At 49.5% G+C, this 18,525-nt stretch overlaps 1 protein-coding gene across 3 annotated transcripts in view; it reads right to left on the reverse strand.

Annotated features, from left to right (window-relative positions):
- Positions 1–18,525, reverse strand: part of asic1b (acid-sensing (proton-gated) ion channel 1b) — a 1,118,762-nt gene that overhangs the window by 522,927 nt on the left and 577,310 nt on the right. The window lies entirely within an intron of this gene.

The following is an 18,525-nucleotide window of genomic DNA, read 5'->3' on the forward strand; positions in this document are numbered from 1 at the left end:
CAAAGAAAAGTACAGCACAGGAACAGGCCCTTCGGCCCTCCAAGCCCGTGCCGACCATGCTGCCCGACTAAACTACAATCTTCTACACTTCCTGGGTCTGTATCCCTCTATTCCCATCCTATTCATGTATTTGTCAAGATGCCCCTTAAATGTCACTATCGTCCCTGCGTCCACCACCTCCTCCGGCAGCAGGTTCCAGGCACCCACTACCCTCTGTGTAAAAAACTTGCCTCGTAAATCTCCTCTAAACCTTGCCCCTTGCACCTTAAACCTATGCCCCCTAGTAATTGACCCCTCTACCCTGGGGAAAAGCCTCTGACTATCCACTCTGTCTATGCCCCTCATAATTTTGAAGATTATCATAGAATTTACAGTGCAGAAGGAGGCCATTCGGCCCATCGAGTCTGCACTGGCTCTTGGAAAGAGCACCCTACCCAAGGTCAACACCTTCACCCTATCCCCATAACCCAGTAACCCCACCCAACACTAAGGGCAGTTTTGGACACGAAGGGCAATTTATCATGGCCAATCCACCTAACCTGCACATCTTTGGACTGTGGGAGGAAACCGGAGCACCCGGAGGAAACCCACGCACACACGGGGAGGATGTGCAGAATCCGCACAGTCAGTGACCCAAGCCGGAATCGAACATGGGACCCTGGAGCTGTGAAGCAATTGTGCTATCCACAATGCTACCGTGCCGACCTCTATCAGGTCGCCCCTCAACCTCCGTCGTTCCAGTGAGAACAAATCGAGTTTATTCAACCTCTCCTCATAGCTAATGCCCTCCATACCAGGCAACATTCTGGTAAATTTCTTCTGCACCCTCTCTAAAGCCTACATCCTTCTGGTAGTGTGGCGAACAGAATTGAACACTAGATAGAGGGATACGGCACTAGGAAGTGCTGAGGGCTTTGGCCAAGGGTAGTATTATGACCGGTACAGGCTTGGAGGGCCGAAGGGCCTGTTCCTGTGCTGTATTTGTTCTTTGGTGGGATTTAAACCCGGTTCCCGGAGCATTATCCTGGGTCTCTGGATTACTAGTCCAGTGACGCTATTGCCTCCCCTACATCAGTCTGCATCATCGAGAAACTACCCTCATTCAAATATGGGATGATACTGTGAGCTATCCCTTAACAGATGAATTCCTCAAATATCAACAGCCTAGACTACATGAGGAGGAGTTCCATGGGACTGGTATCCTGGAATGAGAAGAATCAATGAAGCTTTCCATCCAGTTCTGTCTATGATCTATAACACCAATGTAGCTTTTTGTCTCACTTTATTTGTCACATGATTGATTGATTGATATGAAATGAAAATCGCTTATTGTCACAAGTAGGTTTCAAATGAAGTTACTGTGAAAAGCCCCTAGTCGCCACATTCCGGCGCCTGTTCGGGGAGGCTGGTACGGGAATATTTATTGTCACATGCACCGAAGTACAGCGAAAAGTATTTTTCTGCTGCCAAAGCCAAGCTATTTTGCTATTTAACATTATACTGGACCCAGGGGTAAAACTGAATCAAAGTTGCACTTTGCACACATGCTGTGGAGCCCTGGCTTTGGACAAAGAAACCTGTTTTTGCTCAGCCCTCAGATGTAGCAGAATCGCATCACAGCAGCAGTCAGTCTGTGGAGGAGGTATGGTAGACCTTAATGACAGTGCAGTGCACCTTTGCACAGCCCAGGCTTGAAGCTCAGTGCAGCAACTGGGCTACATCGATGCACAAAGAAAATAAAAATGACATTTTGCAGAATCTGTTCATTTAGCTGTCGTAATACTGCCCGGCAATTATGGGCAATTTTGTACTGTGTGCTCATTTCCACTAAGAACTAAATTTCGGCTTCCCAGACCCATCTTACACAAAACCTTTAATCGCTGTTAAAGAGAAGATACTTTCAACCAATTTGCTGCCTGGATTTGAACCCAGGTTCCAGTAATGAAAGGGCTATGACACAACATGGTTCCAACCTAATGCTTCCTGGAAATGAACTGAATTTTTTTTGGGGCTTACTGGCAAATTCACTGGGTTTGTTCCGTACGTTTTACTTTAGGTTGGCATGATACACATTGGGCGTGATTCAGCGGCCTCGTCGCGGACGACTTGGTGTTAGGACAAGGCCATTGAATCTTGCGGCAGGCCACTCGTGAGATTCAACGGAATCGCGCGAGACTTTGTGATCTGGATCTCGTCCTCATTGGGCATGATCCAAATCTGCATATTTAAATAAGCTGCATGCCAGATTCACCCGGCGCATGGCCACAGGCTGGCACTGCCAGGGTTTTGACTCGGGGGGGGGGGGGCTTGTGTCGACCTGGGCTGTGGGGCTCCTGCAACAACTTCATCAACTAAAATGGCCATCAGTCTGACGCAAGCCAGACATTAGGCGTAAGGAAACCTGGGCCGGGAATCTCCGTCGCGGGTCCGCCCCGCTACCACTGCGAGCGAGGACGGAGAGGTTGGCGCTCAGCCAAATTTCCCATTCACTGCAGCGGGAACGGAGAATCCCGCCACTGTGAACAGACGGAGAATCCCGCCCCTGATCTGGCCTACATGTGACTCCAGACCCACAGCAATGTGCTGGACTCTTACCTGCCTGCTAAAATGGCCAAACAAATAGCTCAGTTCAAAGGTAATCAGGGCCCAGTCAGTGACACCCACATCCCATGGAAGAATAAAGAAAAATATATGTAAGTGGGCTATCAGTATCTCTCTCATGGAGACTGTTCAATTAAATAGATGTTCAATGTCCTGTGATAGTCCTAGATCCTGTTTTAACCTGTCTACCCCTTGCCTCCTATCTTTTTCCTCTCAATATTTTAATTATCTTTGACCTTATCCTCTCTTTTATTTTCACTGTTCAGAGAATCCCGACAGTGCAGATGGAGGCCATTCAGCCCATCGAGTCTGCACCAACCCTCCGAAAGAGCACACTACCTAGGCCCACTCTCCTGCCCTATTCCCGTAATCTAACCTGCACATCTTTGGACACTAAGGGGCAATTTAACATGGCCAATCCACCTAACCTGTACATCTTTGGACACTAAGGGACAATTTAGCATGGCCAATCCACCTAACCTACACATCTTTGGACACTAAGGGACAATTTAGCATGGCCAATCCACCTAACCGGCACATCTTTGAACACTAAGGGACAATTTAGCATGGCCAAACCACCTAACCTGCACATCTTTGGACTGTAGGAGGAAACTGGAGCACCCGGAGGAAACCCACGCAGATGTGGCGAGAATGTGCAAACTCCACACAGTCACCCAAGGCCAGAATTGAACCCGGGTCCCAGGGACTGTGAGGCAGCAGTGCTAACCACTGTGCCACCGTGCCACCCCTAGTCTAGGGTCTGGTTTCCTGGTTAAAGTGAGCTCACAATGACACGGATAATAATAATTTTAAAATGTAACATTTAATGTTTACAACACTTCCAAAGTACTTGATCGACTGTGAAGCACTTTGGGATGTCCTGGGGGCTGTGGAACAAAGAACAAAGAAATGTACAGCACAGGAACAGGCCCTTCGGCCCTCCAAGCCCGTGCCGACCATACTGCCCGACTAAACTACAATCTTCTACACTTCCTGGGTCCGTATCCTTCTATTCCCATCCTATTCATATATTTGTCAAGATGCCCCTTAAATGTCCCTATCGTCCCTGCTTCCACTACCTCCTCCGGTAGTGAGTTCCAGGCACCCACTACCCTCTGCGTAAAAAACTTGCCTCGTACATCTACTCTAAACCTTGCCCCTCTCACCTTAAACCTATGCCCCCTAGTAATTGACCCCTCTACCCTGGGGAAAAGCCTCTGACTATCCACTCTGTCTATGCCCCTCATAATTTTGTATACCTCTATCAGGTCTCCCCTCAACCTCCTTCGTTCCAGTGAGAACAAACCGAGTTTATTCAATCGCTCCTCATAGCTTCTGCCCTCCATACCAGGCAACATTCTGGTAAATCTCTTCTGCACCCTCTCTAAAGCCTCCACATCCTTCTGGTAGTGTGGCGACCAGAATTGAACACTATACTCCAAGTGTGGCCTAACTAAGGTTCTATACAGCTGCAACATGACTTGCCAATTCTTATACTCAATGCCCCGGCCAATGAAGGCAAGCATGCCGTATGCCTTCTTGACTACCTTCTCCACCTGTGTTGCCCCTTTCAATGACCTGTGGACCTGTACTCCTAGATCTCTTTGACTTTCAATACTCTTGAGGGTTCTACCATTCACTGTATATTCCCTACCTGCATTAGCCCTTCCGAAATGCATTACCTCACATTTGTCCGGATTAAACTCCATCTGCCATCTCTCCGCCCAAGTCTCCAGACAATCTAAATCCTGCTGTATTCTCAGACAGTCCTCATCGCTATCCGCAATTCCACCAACCTTTGTGTCGTCTGCAAACTTACTAATCAGACCAGTTACATTTTCCTCCAAATCATTTATATATACTACAAAGAGCAAAGGTCCCAGCACTGATCCCTGTGGAACACCACTGGTCACAGCCCTCCAATTAGAAAAGCATCCCTCCATTGCTACCCTCTGCCTTCTATGGCCTAGCCAGTTCTGTATCCACCTTGCCAGTTCACCCCTGATCCCGTGTGACTTCACCTTTTGTACTAGTCTACCATGAGGGACCTTGTCAAAGGCCTTACTGAAGTCCATATAGACAACATCTACTGCCCTACCTGCATCAATCATCTTAGTGACCTCCTCGAAAAACTCTATCAAGTTAGTGAGACACGACCTCCCCTTCACAAAACCGTGCTGCCTCTCACTAATACGTCCATTTGCTTCCAAATGGGAGTAGATCCTGTCTCGAAGAATTCTCTCCAGTAATTTCCCTACCACTGAAGTAAGGCTCACCGGCCTGTAGTTCCCGGGATTATCCTTGCTACCCTTCTTAAACAGAGGAACAACATTGGCTATTCTCCAGTCCTCCGGGACATCCCCTGAAGACAGCGAGGATCCAAAGATTTCTGTCAAGGCCTCAGCAATTTCCTCTCCAGCCTCCTTCAGTATTCTGGGGTAGATCCCATCAGGCCCTGGGGACTTATCTACCTTAATATTTTTTAAGACACCCAACACCTCGTCTTTTTGGATGACAATGTGACCCAGGCTATCTACACCCCCTTCTCCAGACTCAACATCTACCAATTCCTTCTCTTTGGTGAATACTGATGCAAAGTATTCATTTAGTACCTCGCCCATTTCCTCTGGCTCCACACATAGATTCCCTTGCCTATCCTTCAGTGGGCCAACCCTTTCCCTGGCTACCCTCTTGCTTTTTATGTACGTGTAAAAAGCCTTGGGATATTCCTTAACCCTATTTGCCAATGACTTTTCATGACCCCTTCTAGCCCTCCTGACTCCTTGCTTAAGTTCCTTCCTACTTTCCTTATATGCCACACAGGCTTCGTTTGTTCCCAGCCTTTTAACCCTGACAAATGCCTCCTTTTTCTTTTTGACGAGGCCTACAATATCACTCGTCATCCAAGGTTCACGAAAATTGCCGTATTTATCTTTCTTCCTCACAGGAACATGCCTGTCCTGTATTCCTTTCAACTGACACTTGAAAGCCTCCCACATGTCAGATGTTGATTTGCCCTCAAACATCCGCCCCCAATCTATGTTCTTCAGTTCCCGCCTAATATTGTCATAATTAGCCTTCCCCCAATTTAGCACATTCATCCTCGGACCACTCTTATCCTTGTCCACCAGTACTTTAAAACTTACTGAATTGTGGTCACTGTTACCGAAATGCTCCCCTACTGAAACATCTACCACCTGGCCGGGCTCATTCCCCAATACCAGGTCCAGTACTGCCCCTTCCCTAGTTGGACTGTTTACATATTGTTTTAAGAAGCCCTCCTGGATGCCCCTTACAAACTCCGCCCCGTCTAAGCCCCTGGCACTAAGTGAGTCCCAGTCAATATTGGGGAAGTTGAAGTCTCCCATCACCACAACCCTGTTGTTTTTACTCTTTTCCAAAATCTGTCTACCTATCTGCTCCTCTATCTCCCGCTGGCTGTTGGGAGGCCTGTAGTATACCCCCAACATTGTGACTGCACCCTTCTTATTCCTGATCTCTACCCATATAGCCTCACTGCCCTCTGAGGTGTCCTCTCGCAGTATAGCTGTGATATTCTCCCGAACAAGTAGCGCAACTCCGCCTCCCCTTTTACATCCCCCTCTATCCCGCCTGAAACATCTAAATCCTGGAACGTTTAGCTGCCAATCCTGCCCTTCCCTCAACCAGGTCTCTGTAATGGCAATAACATCATAGTTCCAAGTAGTAATCCAAGCTCTAAGTTCATCTGCCTTACCCGTAATGCTCCTTGCATTAAAACATATGCACTTCAGGCCACCAGACCCGCTGTGTTCAGCAACTTTTCCCCGTCTGCTCTGCCTCAGAGCCACACTGTCCCTATTCCCTAGTTCTCCCTCAATGCTCTCACCTTCTGACCTATTGCTCCCGTACCCACCCCCCTGCCATACTAGTTTAAACCCTCCCGTGTGACACTAGCAAACCTCGCGGCCAGGATATTTATGCCTCTCCGGTTTAGATGCAACCCGTCCATCTTATACAGGTCACACCTGCCCCGGAAGAGCTCCCAGTGGTCCAGAAAACGGAAACCCTCCCTCCTACACCAGCTGTTTAGCCACGTGTTTGTCTGCTCTATCTTCCTATTTCTAGCCTCACTGGCACGTGGCACAGGGAGTAATCCCGAGATTACAACCCTCGAGGTCCTGTCTTTTAACTTTCTGCCTAGCTCCCTGAACTCCTGCTGCAGGACCTCATGCCCCTTCCTGCCTATGTCGTTAGTACCAATATGTACAACGACCTCTGCCTGTTTGCCCTCCCCCTTCAGGATTCCCTCTACCCTTTCGGAGACATCCTGGACCCTGGCACCAGGGAGGCAACATACCATCCTGGAGTCTCTTTCACGTCCACAGAAGCGCCTATCTGTGCCCCTGACTATAGAGTCCCCTATTACTATTACGCTTCTGCGCTTTGACCCTCCCTTCTGAACATCAGAGCCAGAAGGTGCCAGATTAATGCAAGTTCCTTTCATACAACACCTCGCCAGAGTGAACTATTTCAAACGTGTTTGATCTGAAATGCACTGACTGCATGCAGCAAAATGCACTGTACACTCACTTTCATGTTGAACTGAGGCTCAATTTCCTCGACTGAAGACTTTTTTTCTGAAATAACCAAACTCCTTTAAAACCAACCACTGGAGTGCTTAAAAATCAATTCTCCATTAAGTATTTGAATAATTATTGTGCCACTAAAATCCTTCGATTGGCTGTGATTGTCCCTTTCTTACCGTTATTAAGTTTTAATGAGCTGTAGCTGTAGAATATTAATAATCAGGTGATTAAAAAGCCATTGCCCAATTATTTGACATAATGCACAAACAATCCAATGAATTGAGCACGACTAGAATTGTCACAGCCCCACAATTCCATGCAACCAGACATCAGGAACAATACGAAACCAGGGCCCACGTAGACTAGTCAAATATGTTTGTTGATTTCTCTGCCAATTTTGGTATATAATTGTCCTGTAATGTACTGGTGTCAGGTGAGAAAAACTAATTTTGTTTTTCCCAGTCCTACTGTTGCCTGTGTTTTATTCTGTGGATAATCCGTTGTCCTTGTCCTCGTGCCACTTCCAAAGTGAATGGAACATCTCGGTCTGTCTTTCCCCCACTTCATCCGTAGTCCTGGATGACCATAGGCTGACTGGTGGTGATTTAACCTGAGGGTCACCACACCTCAGGTGAGGGGTAAGGTAACGTCCTTTATGGATGGCAATCTGCCGTCCTTACCTTCATGGGCGGAACGGTAGCGCAAGTGGCGAGCACTGTGGCTTCACAGTGCCAGGGACCCCGGGTCGATTCCCCGCTGGGTCACTGTCTGTGCGGAGACTGCACGTTCTCCCCGTGTCTGCGTGGGTTTCCTCCGGGTGCTCCCGTTTCCTCCCACAGTCCAAAGACATGCAGGTTAGGCGGATTGGCCATGATAAATTGCCGTTAGTGACCAAAAAGGTCAGGAGGGGTTATTGGGTTATGGGGATAGGGTGGAAGTGAGGGCTTAAGTGGGTCGGTGCAGACTCGATGGGCCGAATGGCCTCCTTCTGCACTGTATGTTCTATGAATAACCTCAGCCGGTGCGGGAATTGAAATGCTGCTGGCTTTGTTCTGCCTCACAATCCAGCTGTCCAGCCAAATGAGCTAAATCGGCTCCCATATAATATACATGAAATGGGTATTATAAATATAACCTGCCACAAAGGAACAGAGGACCTTGAGCAGAAGTAGGCCATTCTGCCCATTGCGCCTGTTCCACCATTCAATAAGATCATGGCCGATCTGTTGTCGTCTCAACTCCACTTTCCTGCTTGCCCATAACCCTTGACCTCCTTGTCAATCAACGTCTAACTCCGCCTTGACTAAATTCAATGACTCGCCTCCACTGCCCTCTGAGGGAGAGAATTCCACAGACGAACAACCCTTTGGGAGAAAACAATTCTCCTCATCTCCATCTTAAAAAAGAGAGACCTATTACTCTTTAATTGTGTTCCCCTGGTTCTAGTCTCTCCCACAAGGGGAAACATCCTCCGGGTGTCCACTTTATCAAATTCCCTCAGGATCTTAGTGCTTCAATTAGAACTTCTCTCATTCTTCGAAACTCCAATGGGTGAATGCCCAATTTTCCTTCATAAGATGAGCCCCTCATCCCGAGAATGAGGTACATGCTTGAAAGATGTACTTTTTCGAAAGTTTATTTTCGAACAAAAAAAAAAAAGACCTTACATGGGTAAAGCATAGGCAGGGAAATCGGGAGGGTGTGATTGAGCCCGTCAAAATAATGAGCAGACAATTCCAGTGAGTTATGGATCTTCCCGACCTAAATTCCCTGTGCACCCTCCAAACCAGCAAGATGTTTGAGGTCTTCACAGACAGTCTGAAATGGCTGATATCAGCTGGAAGTGGGAATATTGCAAACAGCAGGGAGACACTGCTGTCGTGGTAATGCCGCTGGAATAATAATCCAGATACCCAGGTAATGCTCTGGAGGTTCAAATGGGCAGCACGGTAGCACAGTGGTTAGCACTGTGGCTTCACAGCACCAGGGTCCCGGGTTCGATTCACCGCTGGGTCACTGTCTGTGCGGAGTCTGCACGTTCTCCCCCATGTCTGCGTGGGTTTCCTCCCACAGTCCAAAGATGGGCAGGTTAGGCGGATTGGCCATGCTAAATTGCTCTTAGTGTCCAAAAAGGTTAGGAGGGGTTGTTGTGTTACGGGGATAGGGTGGAAGTGAGGGCTTAAGTGGGTCGGTGCAGACTCGATGGGCCGAATAGCCTCCTTCTGCACTGTATGTTCTACGATACAAATTTGAAGTCAAAGCTCGTATTGGTGATGGCCATGAAAGCGATTGTCATACAAGCCCATCTGACCGACGAATGTCTTTTAGGGAAGGCAATCTGCCAAACTTACCTGGTCTGCCCCATAGCAACATAGTTGACTCTCAATTGTGCTCAGGGGATTGGCAACGAATGTTGGCTTTTCCAGCAATGTCCAAATCTCACGAATGAATGAAAAGGTCCCGGCACGTGGAGGGTGGCTGGGGGACGGAATTAGCCTGAGGGGTTTCCTGTGAGTGGCTGAGGACAGAAGCTGGCTCGAGTGTGATGCCCCCTGGTGTGGATAGGCTGCCTGGGCTCATAGATGAAGAATGCTTGCTTGGTTTCAGATACGTGCCCTTAAAGGTGCATGTACACCACATCACAAGACAACAAATTGATAATGGGGCTGAACGGCCATCTTCTATACTTGCACCATTCGGGGAGCCTGTGGAATTTGGCCGTAGAAGAAAAGAAGGGAATCGAGCCCTACATAAAGAACTAACAAAAGAAGTCTTGGATGTGCTGTTGATGATGTCAAGGTGGATTGTTTAAATATGTTTCACCTCATGGGAGAGTCTAGGACCAGAGGGCATAGTCCCAGAACAAAATGGTGGCAATTTAAGACTGGGATGAAGAGGAATTCCTTCTCTCAGAGGGTTGAGTGTCTTTGGAACTCTGCCACAGAGAGCTGTGGGGGCAGAGTCCTTGTGTATATTTAAGGCTGAGATAGATAGATTCTTGATCAGTAAGGGAATCCAGTGTTACGGGGAAAGGGCGGGAAAGTGGATGTGAGGAATATCAGATCAGCCATAGTCCTATTGAATCGCGGAGCAGTTATCATAAAATCATAGAATTTACAGTGCAGAATTCTGTAGACCTCTACCAGGTCCCCCACAACCTCCATCGTTCCAGTGAGAACAAACCAAGTTTATTCAACCTCTCCTCATAGCTAATGCCCTCCATACCAGGCAACATCCTGGTAAATCTCTTCTGCACCCTCTCTAAAGCCTCCACATCCTTCTAGTAGTGCGGCGACCAGAATTGAACACTATACTCCAAGTGTGGCCTAACTAAGGTTCGATACAGCTACAACATGACTTGCCAATTCTTATACTCTGCGTTGGGCTGAGTTCATCACACTCTGCAGTTCCTTGCGATCGTGGGCCGAGCAGTTGCCATATCAGGCTGTTGTGCAGCTGGATATGATGCTCTCTATCGCACATCTGTAGACGTTTGTGAGAGTCGATGCAGACATGCCGAAGTTCTTTAGCTTCTGGAGGAAGTAGAGACGTTGTTGGACTTTCTTGACTGTTGCATCAACGGGAGTGGACCAGGGCAGACTGTTGGTGATGGTGACCCCCAGGAACTTAAAGACACGGGGAGAATAGAATAGAATCATACAGTGCAGAAGGAGGCCATTCGGCCCATCGAGTCTGCACCAGCCCTTACAAAGAGCACCCTACTGAAGCCCTCATATCTACCCTATCCCCTTAACCCAGTAACCCCCACTTCACATTTTTGGACACTAAGGGCAATTTATCATGTCCAATCCGCCTAACCCGCACATCTTTGGAGTGTGGGAGGAAACCTGAGCACCCGGAGGAAACCCACGCAGACACGGGGAGAACGTGCAGACTCCACACAGACCTACCGTGCTGCCCCCAAATCAGAGTTCTACTCCTATTCCTATTTCTTATGGTCTTGTGGTCTCCAGGGCATTTGCCTGGGTCTCTGGATTCCTAATGCAACACCGCAGCCAGCAAGATAGATGAGCCTGGCAGTGCAGAGTTATACCATTATTCCTCAGTCAGCGACCACCCCAGATTTCAGGGCTTTCTTCTGCTGGAGCCATAGCAGGATTATGAATGACTAAAGGCATTTTGTGAAAGGTTTTTTAACAGCCATCGCAGATACGAGACTTTCATCTCATCTTTCAGGCCTGGATTGAAAATAAAATGATGGAGCTGAGGAGATAGTGCGGCAATACATGGTTCCACTCAGTCCCTTGCCACTGTGTCTTTGGTCTAGATAAATAAAAGGAGCAACGCTTCTTATTAGGTTATTTAGCGGCATGACAGAGCCATCATTTACCCTCACTGGCAAATGGCTTCCGTCGAGAAGCAAATGACTTTTCTTTTTGCCTGAAAATAAATCTGTGTGAAAGGGCAAAAGGTTGTTCACTAGATTTTGCAGTTTAATGCACCCTTGCCAATTCTCCCCCAAGGACTCAGGTCACAGAATCTGAAAGGCGAAAGAAAGTTTTTTTTCAACAAAACCTGTCGTGAAAGCCAACATCAATGTCCTGTGGAAGAAACACTTTTAAAAAAAACATACATCAAAGGCTTAAATCCATTTACAGCCACCACAGATAAGACGACGCATCAAATTTATCTCAGCACATCACATTATAAACAGGATTTGGTGCAGTGTGGCCATGAGTCAGCTTAGCATGAACAGTTTACTGTTTTCAGCTCTTTGCATTAGCAAACGCTGTGGCGTTCCCCCCCCCCGCCCCCCCAGATTCCTGCATCTACATTCCAACTTTACAAGCAAAGTCAGCAAGCAGCGGCACTCACAGCAGAGTATTCTATCCCTGATGCTATCTGCTCAAAGGAATAAGCTGTAAAATGTGTGATTGTTCCATGATGCACTATCAATTACGACGAGACGAGAGTAGAGAGTAATCGAGGCTTTATTAAGCAGAGATGTGTTGCCTCCTACAGCTGCTGCTGAAATGGCTGCAGCTCGGTGAGCACACACATTTATACTCCGCCTACTGGGCGGAGCCAGCAGGCAGGGATCTACCCCCGTACCTGTAGTACAGGAGCCTTACCGTATTACTTCTCATATACGTCATATATATAAACAGTGGTGACTACCACATTCACCCCCTGTTAAAAAAGAGTCCATCGGGGGTGGTGGAAAAACTATTTACATGTATGTGAGCATTTTTAAAGTGTACAGTTTGGTGAAAGTTCACAAATTTAGCCGGTCGGGTGCCCTGATCCTCCGTTGTGAGCGCCGCAGTCCCGGTGGCGATGCAGGTGCCGGCTTGGTCGCCGGTGTCTCCGGGAGCGGGCAGTCCTCATCCTCATCCCCGGGTGGAACCAATGGGAGGACAGATCGTCCTGGAGCGGGGGCTGTGGTGAGGTGCGCTGGGGGGAGGATGGGTGGCGCCAGGGCAGTTGGGGGGGGGGGGGGGGGGGGGGATCCAGCTGGTGCCAGGTCCCTGAGGGAGACTGTGTATTGGCGGCCGTCGGGGTACGCCACATAGGCGTACTGCAGGTTTGCATGTCGCAGCTGTACCCTCTCGACCAACAGGTCAGCCTTGAGGAGCCGCACGTGTTTGCAGAGGAGAATGGGTCCTGGAGCTGCCAGCCACGTTGGGAGCGAAACCCCGGAGCTGGACTTCCTAGGGAAGGCAAAGAGACGTTCATGGGGTGTTGCATTAGTCGCAGTGCAGAGTAGCGATCAGATGGAGTGGAGGGCGTCGGGGAGGACCTCCTGCCAGCGGGAGACTGGGAGATTTTTAGACCGTAGGGCCAGCAGGACGGCCTTCCAGACCGTCCCGTTCTCCCTCTCCACCTGCCCGCTTCCCCGGGGGTTGTAGCTGGTCGTCCTGCCTGAGGCAATGCCCTTGCTGAGCAGGAATTGACGCAGCTCATCACTCATAAAGGAGGATCCCCAGTCGCTGTGGACGTAAGCGGGGAAACCGAACAGGGCGAAGATGCTATTGAGGGCTTTGATGACTGTGGCAGACATCATATCGGGGCATGGGATGGCGAAGGGGAATCTGGAGTATTCATCGACCACATTAAGGAAGTACGTGTTTCGGTCGGAGGAGAGGAATGGCCCTTTTAAATCCATGCTGAAGCGTTCAAAGGGACGGGAGGCCTTCACCAGGTGCGTTTGGTCTGGCCGGTAGAAGTGCGGTTTGCACTCCGCGCAGACCTGGCAGTCTTTGGTGGCCGTCGTGACTTCCGCAATGGAGTAGGGCAGGTTGCGGGCCTTGTGAAGTGAAAGAACCGCGTGACCCCTGGGTGACAGAGACCATCGTGTCGGGCCCGGAGTCGGTCCACTTGTGCGCTGGCACATGTACTTCGGGATAGGGCATCGGGGGGCTCGTTGAGCTTACCGGGGCGATACAAGATCTTGTAATTGTAGGTGGAGAGCTCGATTCTCCACCTCAAGATTTTATCATTTTTGATCTTGCCCCACTGTGTGTTATTGAACATGAAGGCTACCGACCGTTGGTCAGTGAGGAGAGCGAATCTCCTGCCGGCCAGGTAATGCCTTCAATGTCGCACAGCTTCAATGATGGCTTGGGCCTCTTTTTCGACAGAGGATTCCCTGATTAGGAGTTCGGAATGTTCAACGGCCGAAACGGCCTGGCAATCGCAGTTCCTCGCCAGGGCGTGCAGGGCACGCCAGAAATCTTCCAGTGACTCACCGGGGAGTTGTTGCCGCGTGGACAGGAGGTGCCTGGCGTAGAGTTTGTTGATCGGCCGGGTGTAGTTCTCTTTCAGAAGCGCCATGGCCTCAGTGTAGTTGGGCGCATCCTGGATAAAAGGAAAAATATCGGAGCTCAACCGTGTGCACAGGATCTGGAGCTTCTGAGGGTGGTTCTGTCACTGATCCGATGTAGGCTTCAAAGCAAGCTAGCCAGTGGTCGAAGGCCAACGTGGCGTTGTCTGCTTGAGGGTGCAGCTGCAGGCGATCTGGCTTGATGTGCAGGTCCATCGCTGTAAAATCTCTGCTCAATAAATTGATGCACTATCGATTACGACGAGACGAGAGTAGAGAGTAATCATAGATTATCATAGAATTTACAGTGCAGAAGGAGGCCATTCGGCCCATCGTGTCTGCACCGGCTCTTGGAAAGAGCACCCTACCCAAGGTCAACACCTCCACCCTATCCCCACAACCCAGTAACCCCAACCAACACTAAGGGCAATTTTGGTCACTAAGGGCAATTTATCACGGCCAATCCACCTAACCTGCACATCTTTGGACTGTGGGAGGAAACCGGAGCACCCGGAGGAAACCCACGCACACACGGGGAGGATGTGCAGACTCCGCACAGACAGTGACCCAAGCCGGAATCGAACCTGGGACCCTGGAGCTGTGAAGCAATTGTGCTATCCACAATGCTACCGAGGCTTTATTAAGCAGAGATGTGTTGCCTCCTGTAGCTGCTGCCGAAATGGCTGCAGCTCGGTGAGCACACACATTTATACTCCGCCTACTGGGCGGAGCCAGCAGGCAGGGATCTACCCCGGTACCTGTAGTACAGGAGCCTTACCATATTACCTCTAATATACGTATTATACAAACAGCGGTGACTACCACAAGACCCTACACCTCTCCCTATCTCTGTAACCTCCTCCAACACCCCCCCCCTACAATCCTCCCTATCTCTGTAACCTCCTCCAGCCCCTCCAACCCTCCCTATCTCTGTAACCTTCTCCAGGCCCTACAACCCTCCCTATCTCAGTAACATCCTCCAGTTTCTACACCTCTCCCTATTTCTGTAACCTCCTCCAGTCCCTACACTCCTTGCGATCTCTGTAACCTCCTCCAGTCACTACAGCCCTCCCTATCTCTGTAGCCTACTACAGACCTCCTTATCTCTGTAACTTCCTCCAGCTCCTTCAACCCTCCCTAAGTATGTAACTTCCTCCAGCCGCTACACCCCTCCCTATCTCTGTAACCTCCTCCAGTCCCTACACCCCTGCCTATCTCTGTAACCTCCTCCAGTCCCTACAACCCTCCCTATCTCTGTAACCACCTCCAGCCGCTACACCCCTCCCTATCTCTGTAACCTCCTCCAGTCCCTACACCCCTGCCTATCTCTGTAACCTCCTCCAATCCCTACAACCCTCCCTATCTCTGTAACCACCTCCAGCCGCTACACCCCTCCCTATCTCTGTAACCTCCTCCAGTCCCTACACCCCTGCCTATCTCTGTAACCTCCTCCAGTCCCTACAACCCTCCCTAATTATGTAGCCTCCTCCAGCTGCTACACCCCTCCCTATCTCTGTAACCTCCTCCAGTCCCTACACCCCTCCCTATCTCTGTAACTTCCTCCAGTCCCTACACCCCTGCCTATCTCTGCAACCTCTTTCAGCCCCTGCAACCCTCCCTATCTCTGTAACCTCCTCCAGCCACTACACCCCTGCCTATCTCTGTAACCTCTTCCAGCCCCTACACCCCTCCCTATCTCTGTAACCTCCTCCAGTCCCTACAACCCTCCCTAATTATGTAGCCTCCTCCAGCCGCTACAACCCTCCCTATCTCAGTAACCTCCTCCAGCCGCTACACCCCTCCCTATCTCTGTAACCTCCTCCAGCCGCTACAATCTTCCCTATCTCAGTAACCTCCTCCAGCCGCTACACCCCTGCCTATCTCTGTAACCTCCTCCAGTCCCTACACCCCTGCCTATCTCTGTAACCTCTTCCAGCCCCTGCAACCTTCGCTATCTTTCTGAGCCCCTCCAGCCCTACAACACTCACTACGTATGCCACCTTGTCCTGCCCAGAAAGCGCTCCTGAACTCTGTGCCTCCTCCAGGCCACACAACCCCACCTAACTCTATCACCTCGTCCAGTTTCTACAAACCTCCCTTTCTCTGTCACCTCTTCTAGCCCCTCCAACCTTGCCTAGCTCTGTAACCTCCTACAACCATCCCTAACTCTGTAACCTCCTTCAGCCCCTACAATCCTCCCTATTTCTATAACCCCCTTCAGCACCTACAACCCTCCCTATCTCTGTAACCTCTTCCAACCCCTATACCCCTTCCTATCTCTGTAACCTCCTCCAGCCCCCCACAACCCTTCCTATCTCTGTAACCTCCTCCAGCCTCGCCAACCCTTTCTATCGCTATAACCCTCTCCAACCCCCACAACCCCCTAACGTCATCAAACCTCTGCGTGCTGACGCATCCGCAGACCTAAGCATCTACCTATGCCTCACCGATATGTAGGCAAGGGAAGACATGTTAACTACAGCAATTTCAGTAATGCACAACACAAGATCCAAAAATGTTTGGAGTTTGAGGCATACTGAACTGTTCTGCATTCAAATAGTGGGGCCCTATTGGCATAAAATGCATTCTACTGGCACCCGCACCAAGGAAAAACAAATGACCCTTCCTTTTCGAATGACGTTGGGGTGGCGGGGGATTATTGACGTGCGCGGTGCCGGTTTTGGACTTGGGGGTTCCCTACCGCATCTTGGTCCAGTTACCAACCCTGGAGCTCGGATTTCCCGGCCTACCGGGGAAAAATATTCTGCTCTTCAAAATGCTACCATGAGGTCTTTTTTCATCCACCTGTGAGGGTAGACATGGGAGAGAATTCTCCGGGGCTTCCCTGCGGCGTGGGCGAGTTACAATGGAAAATCCCATTGACAAGTGGCGGAAAGATAGAATCCCGTTGCCAGCGAATGGCGCGCTGCCGGGAAACACAGAGTTGGGGGACCGAAGAATCTAGCCCAAGGCCTCAGTTTAATATCTCTAGCACCTCTAGCAGTGCAGCACTTCGGAAATCCTGCCAGACAAGATTTTCATTCTCAAATCTGTGAAGTGCGACTTAAATCCACCACCTACTGATCAAAAGCAAGAGTGCTATCAACGCAGCCATATGGCTAAGACGTGATTGGTGGTGAGTGTAAAGTGCTTGGGAAATAATGGTCACTTTGGGCCTATAAGTTCCCTAATCCCTTCATCACTGAGGTTTTCCTCACCTCCTGTCTGGGTCTGTTGTAGACTGACAGATAGTGATTGCTTTGATTAGTTAACAACTCCATTATCGTTGTATCGTGCGACTACCAGGATTGTAGAAGACAAACTCGATGGACGTTGGTCTGCTCGCATTTGGTAATTTGTCCCGAACAAATTTGACAGCATTTCACACTCAAGAGGTTTTTATAATCCTGAAATGTATAATCCGTCATACAGGAAGCCAAGTCTGTAATTTTTCACCAATAATGAACTTCGGAGTTTGAGGCTCAGCATATTGACAAGAGGCCAGTGGTTACTCCTCCAAAGAATGTCTTCTCATCCGCTCTTCCAGAAAAAGGAAAACATGACGGGCAGTCACAGAAAGAGTTACTTAAAAAGATGAATGTCTACAAATGCCCGTTGGTGTAAGCAATGTGCTATTTTTAACCATCCGTTCACCCTGCCTAACAATCAGCAACTAAGTGGCTAGTTAAGACATTTGCAATAAAAAGTGTGCATTTTTAAAATGTCTGTGAATATTTAATCGGCAGGGTAATAGAAATAAACATCGTTCTGATGTGCTCCTCCAATGAGTGGTCCAGATTGTTGGTGCGGGGGTGGGGGGGGAGAGGGGAAGGCAAACATTACATAATCCTGCGGTTAATAAAGTCCAAGTCTATTTTGTAACTTCAATATCCTGTGAATGTCATGTTCGGACTTTAGCTAACAAACGTGCAAACACATTTTTGTTCACTGTCAATCGGAGGAGAATCAAATTCTTCAGGCGCGATTCAGCAGCCACACTGTGCTTGAAAAGCAGCGCGCCGCAGTGCAGCGTGGCCGTTAAAAGCCGTGAGGCCCCGCTCCCGGGATCTATCCGGCTCGCACCGCCTCACGAGATCCAGCGTGATCTCGCGAGACGTTGCGATGTAAATCACTTTTTGGCAAATCTGCATATTAGAGCGAGGCAGTAAGTCTGACTCTAATGTGCAGATTCCTGAGGTACCTGAGGCTTTGGGGTTCATCCCCTTTGCCTTGGAGACCTCGAGTGAGTGCCGTTCAGCACCGGTCACCACAAACGGGGATCAGACGGAACGGCACTCGTGGGGGTCTCCCAGGGAATCGGTGGCCCCCAGTTGCTTGCCCTTTGGGCAGGGTGGTGCCCTGGCACTGCTGGTGTCACCTGGGTACCCTGACAGTGCCAGCCTGGCACTTCCAAGGTGCCCAGTTGGCATTGCCAGCTGGCATGGGCACTGCCAGAGTGACAGGTTGGCACTGCCAAGGTTTTGAGCTGGCATGTTTGTGCAAAAATGTAAATGGGTTGGCGGCAGCGGCAGGGGGGAGGAGGGAGGGAAAATCACAAATGAGCTGAATGAA

The sequence above is a fragment of the Scyliorhinus torazame genome, chromosome X, assembly GCF_047496885.1.
Source record: "Scyliorhinus torazame isolate Kashiwa2021f chromosome X, sScyTor2.1, whole genome shotgun sequence".
NCBI lineage: Eukaryota > Metazoa > Chordata > Chondrichthyes > Carcharhiniformes > Scyliorhinidae > Scyliorhinus > Scyliorhinus torazame.